Raw genomic sequence first — 9,576 nt, 5'->3', positions numbered from 1 at the left:
ATGATTGCTCTGTGTGGTCCACCCAACCATCTCCCAGCAACAGGCTTCCTTGTCCTCTCTCTTTTTGAGGGGGGAAGGGGGAGGGGAAAGCGGGAAAATGGTTATCCAGTTAATCAATTCTTATGCTTCACATAGGCTCCTGGCAGGAAGGAGAAATGTGTGAGTTTTGCCATATTGCCCCCCCAAACAAATGGGAATTCCACTGCATCCTTGGTTCCTAGGATGCTCCCAGGGGAGTTTGACTGTTTCTAAACTCCATGGGGGACTTGGTTTGAATCAAAAAATGTTGGAGAATTAGGTTCCTTCTCCAGAGTCTCAGTGGATTCTTTGCAATTTTATAAAACATGCAAAATATTTTAAAACAATACAAAAATAACTGGAAATGCTGTGCTTCAATGGACCAGTGTTTCAGCCTTATGAGTTTCTTAAGTGAAGTTGTTTAATAAATTGAAAGCATTACTCAGGCTTGTATTTTAATACATTTTGTATTCTATTTTTAGTATATATTTTGTATATAGTAAAAATTCTTTGCTTTAGGGGATTTTATTATGCTGATTTAGTGGTATTCTACTTGCGATATCTTTTAAACAGGATTGTTCAGTATTTCATTGTCCTGACATCCTGAGGATTTAAAAGCTTGGCTGCATTTTGTAAATTGAATGAGTAGTTTACAATGGTGAATTTATAAAGCACCTTTCAGATCGCTTATCTTTAATTCTTCTCAACACCCCTGAGAGATGGGTGTGAGAAAGATATCTGTGCCCCTACTTCACAGCTGTTAAGGAAACAAAGACACAGAGCGGTTCTTAGTTACTAGGTTCTTTGTAATTAATACCTTCCTGAATTTCCAAATGAGCTAAAACCAATATGTTAAGTCACAAGTTGCCATAGTCCCGGTGAGTTTCTGACCACTCTATCTTTATCAAAATCTTCCCTTCCCCTTCCTTGGTCTAGAAAGGCAGGATTGATTATAAAGCCAGATGGGATCAGAGTTGTTTGGGCTATCTTCTACTTCATTCTTCTCACCAACTGTTGGAAACAGAATCTCTTTTGGCTCCTGGCTGTGAACACTACTGCCTTCTGCTGGATTCAGGGGCAAAAGCCTGCGGTTTTAATGGCCTATGCCTGCCTCCTCCTTGCTCCAAAAAGCAGCCAGGAGAGAAGTCTTCTTTCAAAGAGAATGAGATTTCCCCCTGGAGTTCAACTGGTATTTGTGGAGGGGTTTTGGGTTTGTTTTCCATGGCACCTGCTAAGCACTTACTCTGTGCCAAGCACTGTATTAAGCACTGGGGTAGATAGAAGATAATCAGGTTGGGCACAAGTGCCCATCCCAAATGCAGCTCAAAGTCTAAGTAGGAAGGAGTAGGATTTAATTAATTAATTCATTCATTCAATCGTATTTATTGAGCGCTTACTGTGTGCAGAGCACTGTACTAAGCGCTTGGGAAGTACAAGTTGGTAACATATAGAGACGGTCCCTACCCAACAGCGGGCTCACAGTCTAGAAGGGGGAGACAGACAGCAAAACAAAACATATTAACAAAATAAAATAAATAGAATAAATATGTACAAATAAAATAAATAGAGTAATAAATCCATACAAACATATGTACATATATACAGGTGCTGTGGGGAGGGGAAGGAGGTAAGGTCGGGGGGATGGAGAGAGGAAGGAGGGGGCTCAGTCTGGGAGCCCCCTCCCAGACTGATAGATTGATATCAATCAATCAATCAATCATATTTATTGAGCGCTTACTGTGTGCAGAGCACTGTACTAAGCGCTTGGGAAGTACAAGTTGGCAACATATAGAGACAGTCCCTACCCAACAGTGGGCTCACAGTCTAGAAGGGGGAGACAGAGAACAAAACCAAACATATTAACAAAATAAGATAAATAGAATAGATATGTACAAGTAAAATAAGTAAATAAATATATAGAGTAATAAATATGTACAAACATATATACATATATACAGGTGCTGTGGGGAAGGGAAGGAGGTAAGTTGGGGGGATGGAGAGGGGGAATGTAAAATGCCCATTTTACAGATGAGGAAAGTGCTTAACAAATACCATTAAAAAAATAGAGGTGGTGGACACAATCCCTGCCCTCAAGGATCTTACAGTCCACCGACCTAAAGCCATTTGGGGTCATAGCCATACTGGACAAGGAACGGAGAGGCTGAAATCCAGACTACGACTATCCCAGCTCAAGCACTGGTCCACGGGCTGCCCACCTCGGTTCCCTCACGTGCCTGCGTTCTCCGCTGAGCCTGTTCTCGTGGCTGAGAGAGACAGTCTTCACTTGGATACCCTGAGATCCGATCCAGCACTTGTACCCAAGAAAACAGTCCATTTCGGTTCACATTGCTCAGCAGATTTGGAGGGATAGGCCTGTCAACAAAAGCCGAGTTTATTTGCCCTAATGATGGAAGGAAGGGCAGGGGCAGGAAGAGGGCCCTGGGAAGGGAGTGTTTTGATTATGCCGGATGCTCGGATCCAACGGTTCCTTCCCGGGCCCCTCAATTAAGGTTCGAATGGCTTGTGGGTCCTTTCTGAACTTTACTTGGCAGGGCTGAGCGTCCTCAGTGGTAATCTTCTGCTCAACTAGGGCAGCAGGGTAGAGGAAGGGAGATTGAATGGGCTCAGGCCTGTGGTCCAAATCTGAAAGAAAGGAGGGGAAGAAAGCCCACGCAGTTCTGAAACCCTCTTGGCCCTTGGCTCCCTCAGATAGAGATGCAAATGCAGCCAACCCAGGGCAGGCCCTGGCTGTAGCCCTCCAAAAAGACAACCAACCAGGGCTGAAGGACCTTCCCTGCCCTCTGGTTCCAGCTCCACGCCCCGCCTCCGGCTCTTCCTGAAACCTGGCCAAAGTCGAAGGCTTTAATGAAGCATCTTTCCACGTTTGGCAGGAAGGGTCCTGTGCGCTAATTACCAAACAAATGGTCATTCAGGGACCCTGGCTGGCCAATGCCAGACCTGAGAAAACTCCCACCAAAAACAAGAAGGCTCTGTGATGGCCGAAACGTTGTGATGGAGCTGAATGATGATGATAAAATAATGATCGGTGATGGCCGTAGGTCAGAATGAAGTGTCTGCAGAGGAAATGAAATCAGCTTTTTTGGTTGCCAGAGAGTGGAAGCCCAGGCATCCTCCTCCTGGAATAAGGGAGGCTTTGGGCCTCTACTAATTATAGTATTATAGTCTGATTATAGTTATTATTGCTCATCATTTAAGTGCCTACAGTTTTATGGAGCTGTGTAGAAGACATGCAGGGAAATTACCTTCTAAAAAGATATAGTGGGGTAAGGGGAGGAGGTGGTGAAGAAATCAAGTCCATCAGCGAATTGAGAAGAAGCGATCCACATTGGAATGGAAGCCAATCTATCACCTCGGGGACTGACAGGCCTCACATCCTCTGCATTTGCTCACTGTACCATCAGTTCTTTTCCCTTTGATGAAACCAGATCCAAGCTGTCACCAAAGTTGATTTGGGGGCTATTCTAATCTATGGAAACTTGTCTTATGCCGTCGAGTAGTTTCCAACCCATAGCAACACCATGGATTCATCTCTCCCAGAATGCCCCGCTCTCCATCTACAATCATTTTGGTAGTGTATCCATAGAGTTTTCTTGGTAAAAATACGGAAGTGGTTTACCATTGCCTCATTCCGCACAGTAAACTTGAGTCTCCGCCCTCGATTCTCTACCATGCAGCTGCTGCCCAGCGCAGATGAGTTTTGACTTGTAGCAGATTGACTTCTACTCACTAGCCACTGGCCAAGCTAGGAATGGAATGGGTATGTCTCTGCTTGACTCTCCCTCCCATAGCCGAGACTGGTGGAATACTGGAAACTCTCCAGGTGCGACCCTGAGGTGGGGGTGGCAACTTAGACCTCCCCTATTCAATAAATCTATTAATGGTATTTTAATTGTATTTGGTAAGGGCTGACTATGTGCCAGCCACTTGAGTGCGTATTGTGTGCAGAGCGCTGTACTAAGTGCTTGGGAGAGTACAATAAAGTTGTATTCCTTCTGGCACTTAGATGGCATCTATAACCGATGGTTAATGTTTCTGTCATGGAGTTTCACGGACTGTTTTATGTCTTGCTGTTTGCTTGCCTGCCTTCACCTATTAGTGTGAAAGCTTTTAAAGAGAAGCAGCGTGGTTCATTGGAAAGAGCACGGGCTTTGGAGTCAGAGGTCATGGGTTCAAATCTCAGCTCTGCCAATTGTCAGCTGTGTGACCTTGGGTAAGTCACTTAGCTTCTCTGTGCCTCAGTGACCTCATCTGTAAAATGGGGATTAAGACTGTGAGTCCCCCATGGGACAATCTGATCACCTTGTATCCTCCCCAGCGCTTAGAACAGTGCTTTGCACATACTAAGCGCCTAACAAATGCCATTATTATTGTTATTATTAATAATAATAATAAAGGGCTGGGACCAAGTCATGGTTTTCCTTTGTAACTCTTGACTGCCTTGTATGTGCCTCTGCACTTACTGGGCACTTGATAAATGTTAACTAATTGGACAACACCTTTCTCATTTCCCCTTCCTCTCTTTTCCTGCCCATGCTGCTATGAATCATATTGTTCTCTGTGCATTGTTTTATTTTTCCTTTATTGAAGTGAGGGATGGGTGATTCCCAGCTGGGTTTGGAGCTGTGAAAAATTGCGCATGTTCACCCATTCCCTGTCCCAACCTTTCTCTCACTGCTCACAAGGTGGTCTGGAGAAAGCTTTCAACTGAGACTGTACCTTGGGGAAGATCTTAGAGGAGGTGAAGGAAAAATAGAAAGGGGGATAATTTGATGAATGAAGGGGGGAACATTTTTCCAGATACACGAGAAGTCCAGGAAAGTGAATGGAGGCAGAACTGGAGGAAGGGAAGAGTTGACAAGGTGGAGTTTGGAATAATAATACTAGTATTCTGAAGTGCGCTGGGCTAGGCAATGGGGTAGGTTTAAGAGAATCAGATTGGACACAGTCTCGGTCCCACTTTAAGAGGGAGGGAAAACAGATATTTTTATCCCTATTTTGCAGATGAGGGAACTGGGGCCAGGCCCAGAAAAATTAAGTGGCTTACCTAAGGTCACATAGCAGACAGGTGGCAGATCCAAGGGTACATTTTAGCTTTCTCTTTTGTGAAACAAAGAAGTCAAAATATTTCTAGAGCTCTTTGCTATCCTCCAATAATCTGGGTCTTGATCGCCTCGACCTGCAGCTGAGATGGCAACTCGAATTCTTCATTTTGTAGACACTTAAGATATGACTGAGCCTGGCAGTATGAGAAAAGAAAGACTGTAAGGGCTTTGTGGTGAGGACTACCTAGTAGGAGGAGCCTAAACCTTCTTTTCTGTGGACTGTAAGCTCTCCATGGGCAGGGATCACATCTACCAACTCTGTTGTACTTTTTCAAGTGCTTACCACAGTGTTCTGCACACAGTAAGCACTCAATATCATTGATTGATTCCCAGAGGCGAGATTTTCAGGGACCTGATCTTGACACATATTTTGATTGAGAGAATTGTAAAACTTGAATCCACTGAGGGTGTCTCCTGAGGAATGTGGCCAGTGGAGTGGTGCCCCAAGTGATCACCATCAACTCCAGAAGACTTTGCTGATACACATCAGAAGATTCACCACATCCAGTTGGCCTCAGTTCTGCCATTTGAAAGGAGGTCTTCATTCGGTGGCATAGACTGGTTGGGAGTTAGCTAGAGTTAGGTAGAACTTCCCCACATCCCATCTGCTTAGTACAGTGCTCTGCACAAAGTAAGCGCTCAATAAATATGATTGAATGAATGAATGACAGAGAAATGAGATGGTGGTGTCCATAACTATCCAAGCAGAGGCCTGTGCCTGGCTGTTAATTACCCACCTGGTCACCCAAATCTTGGAAGACTTGGAGTTCTCTCTTCCAGACTCAAGCCAACAACATAAACCTCCACAGCAAGTCAAGATGCCCATTGCCTGATCCATGGAGAGGTGGAGCAAGTAATTTTTGTGATTTGATGTCATGTGCCCACCTCCTGCCTCTTTCTGGCCTTGCCTCCCAAAAGCACCACCTGCACCCAGGTACCTGGGTACAGGTACCCCCTGTACCCAGGGGAAACCTGATCGCCTTAGCCTGTGCACATGCTCGGCACGGGCAGCAGCGGGGCCACCTCCAAATACAATGGACAACAATATGTGGGGAGATTGTTATTCATCTGGTAATAGGACTGTTTGGTGAGCTGTTTATCTCCCAGGGAGAGACAGAAGACTTCAGTGTGTCAGAATCCTGCCTCCTCCCCCACCACATGAAAGCTGCTGAACAAACAGAGAAATCAAAGATGATGAGACACTGCTGGAAACCCTGTGTGCTTCCTCCTGCCCGACTGCCTTGCCAGAGTCTGACATAAGCAGTAGGGCCAAGACTGGAACCGAATAGCTGCCTGCAGGGATCCCATTGAAAAATCCCTCGGTTTCTTCTCCCTGCTTCTAGGGAACTGTTCCAGTGTTTCTCCAACTGGGGAAACTATTCCAGTGGGACTGTTTTTCACCCTGGCTATTGGGAATGTGCATTTGACTCTGGAGTTGTCAGATCTGATCCATCGATCAATGGTATTTACTGAGCGCTTACTGTGTGCAGAGCACTGTACTAAGTACTTGGGAGAATACTGTACAACACAGTTGGCGGACACATTCCCCACCCATAAGGAGCAAACAAGTGACTTCAAGGTGCCCAAGTGAATCCCCAGCACAGAAGAGACCCTTTTAGTGCCCCCACCACCAAAACTCCCTGCTTATTGCTTAAGTTGACTCTGTGCCGATATGTAATTTATTTTAAGTCTGAACCCCCATCTAGACTGTTAGCTCCTTATGGGTAGGGAACATGTCTCCCAACTCTGTTATATCGTGCTCTCCCAAGCACTTAGTACAATGCTTTGCACACAGTAAGCACTCAATAGATATGGTTGATAGACCTTAGTTTTTCTCTCTATAAAAAGGACCCAACACATGCGGTGAGGGTTCCAAATTTTAATTCCAATTTCACCAGGTGGTTATAGTTCTAATCAATTAAATCAGTGGTATTCATAGAGCACTAATGCGTGCCCTGCACTATACTAAGTGCTTGGGAAGTACAGTACAATCCAATCAGTAGACACGATCCCACCCCACAAGGTCCTTACAGTCTACAGGGGGATACAGACATTAAAATTAATTACAAATAGGGGAAATAGTATAATATGAGCATATGTACATAAGTGTCGTGGGCTGGGGTGAGTATCAAAGTGCTTAAGGGGTACACAGCCCAATTCATAGGTGATGTAGAGGGGAGGGCAAGTAGAGGAAATGGGCAGAAAGACCTGGGTTCTTGTCCCAGCTCCACCACCTGTCTTGCTCTGTGACTTTGGGCAAGTCACTTAACTTTTCTGGGCCTCACTTACCGCATCTGAAAAATGGGGAATAAGACTGTGAGCCCCATATGGGACAGGGTCTGTGTCCAACCTGATTAGCTTGTATCTACCCCAGGAGGTGGGTGGGTGAGGTTGGTCCGGTGAGTTCCCTAGCACTGCTCCAACAAAGAAATCCAGTCCCAGCCTGAGGGAGCGTACACCTAATCCCAAAGTACAGTGACCTTCCTCTGAGCCATGTGCACGCTGGTATGTACTGACTGTGGGGACAATAACTAATCCAGTGTTGATCCACCTTTCTCTGCTGTCATCGTTAATATAAAGAAAACCTTTGTGACCAGAAGGCAGGGATGGGTGCGGGGAATCAGACTTTGTTCTTGGATGTAATACTTGCTGGGTAACTTCTGCCCAATGAGCCACTTTGCTGACCCTCAGTTCTTCCTTCTTTCCAATGGAGGTGAACACACAAGACTGTCCTCTTATAACATTTCAAATGCCAAAGGTGAGTCAACGCTGATTGTTTTCAAAGGCAGCACTTACGTACATATCTATAAATTTTATATTATAAATAGTTATTAATGTCTGTCTACCCTTCTAGACTATAAATTCACTGGGGACAGGTAGCATGTCCACTAACTCTGTTGTATTGTATTCTCCTAAGTGCTTAGTACCTAAGTGCTTAGTACAGTGCTCTGCACATAGCAAGCACTCAATAAATACCATTGATGGTGCTGTTCTGCATTTGTCCAGAGACTGGCTCTAGCCAACAAGAGATGCTAAAGTTAAAAAGCCTCAGTGTACCTAGTAGAGCTTGAGGTGATAATCCCAGTATAGTGAAAGCCAACAAAGGCACTGTTGTCATAACTGATCACAATTTTATTTGGGTATTATTTGCACGCATTATAGCAAGCATTTCTTGGAATTTTATGAACTCGTAAATAGAGTTTTGCCCATAATCCAACAGTAAAAAGTCTGGTGAAAACATAAGTTGCCTGTGGACTCACCATGTTTTTCAGTTAGAAATTTATGGTTGCCTGGATTTTGTCTCCTTTGCCTGGTGGTAGACCTAGAACGGAGACCCAACTGCAGATGGTGCACAGAGGCAGGCAGATCTGGCCTCCAGGCACACCCACTGAGCCAGGAGCTGGTCACTGGCTGGAGGAGACAAGTTATCATTACCGCTCAACCAATGAGTCCATTAGCTTCCTCAGGGAGACTTCACTGGGATCCTGCTGAGAGCAGAAAGTCCCAGGAGGGTGATTCTGCTTGTTCTCATTAGGAAGTCAGAAACCCAGTTGTCGGGACATAGGTTTTTAAGGTTGTAGATCAGGACCTTTGATCCTGTTACAGCAAGATTCAGTTCCTAAGAGGTGAGGAGGAAGAAGAGACAGAGCCACTAAACAGGTCCTGAATTCCACCTTCCTAGCTTCAGAACAAGGGCAGCCTTAGGCTCCCTCTTGGAGAGATTATTTGTGGTTTTGGCAGGAAGACAGCAATCAATCTAAGAGAGAAAGCAAGGTCCACGGTTATCTTTGCCCTTTCTCTTCCAACCCAACCAGAGCCTTGTTTTTCTGTGAGCTTGCCACTGTGGGAAAATTGTGAAAGTGTAAAGTTTCCTTCTTTGTCTGCTCTGGACTCCATTTACCAAGGAGCCAAGTTTTGAACAGAGCTGCCTCTCAGAGAGCTAATGAATCACTCCATTTTCTCACAGCCCACTCTTGCCTGCCCATTGTTAAACTGTCATGCCCTCTTATATAGGTGTTCCCTGCTGCAAGGGGCTGTTATGTAATTCCTGCAGAATGGAGGGAGGGAGAGAGATACAGAGACAGAGACAGAGAGAGAGAAAGAGAAAGAAAGAAACAGGGAGGGAAAAATATAGAAATAGAAAGTGAGAGAGAGAGAGAGAGAGAGAGAGAGAAACAGGGAGGGGAAAAAGAAACAGAGAGTGGGAGATCAAGAGAGAGAGCAAGATCGACCCCAAAAGGATAATGAAGAGCAAAATGACTTCCTAGAGAAGAAATAATAAATCTGGTCAGCTGTCAGTTAGTTTCCTCTAGTTTGTTTGCAAGAGTAATAAATTCTGACTCTTGGTTAAATTAAATGCCCAGAGCTGTCTGAACTGGGATCCTCTGTTTGCATCCTTAAGACAGGACATTCTGTACCCTACTGTCAATGCAGC

General features: G+C 44.9%; 1 non-coding gene across 1 annotated transcript; it reads right to left on the bottom strand.

Moving 5' to 3' along the window:
• Positions 1-3,739: 3,739 nt before the first annotated feature.
• LOC119938831 lies at positions 3,740-3,875 on the bottom strand. Its single transcript, XR_005454532.1, has one exon. It is a non-coding gene; the product is annotated as a small nucleolar RNA SNORA7 (small nucleolar RNA).
• Positions 3,876-9,576: the final 5,701 nt, after the last annotated feature.

The sequence above is a fragment of the Tachyglossus aculeatus genome, chromosome 16 (assembly GCF_015852505.1).
Source record: "Tachyglossus aculeatus isolate mTacAcu1 chromosome 16, mTacAcu1.pri, whole genome shotgun sequence".
NCBI classification, from domain to species: domain Eukaryota; kingdom Metazoa; phylum Chordata; class Mammalia; order Monotremata; family Tachyglossidae; genus Tachyglossus; species Tachyglossus aculeatus.
The sequence above is the reverse complement of the archived record's forward strand: the minus strand, read 5'-3'. Positions and strand labels throughout refer to the sequence as shown.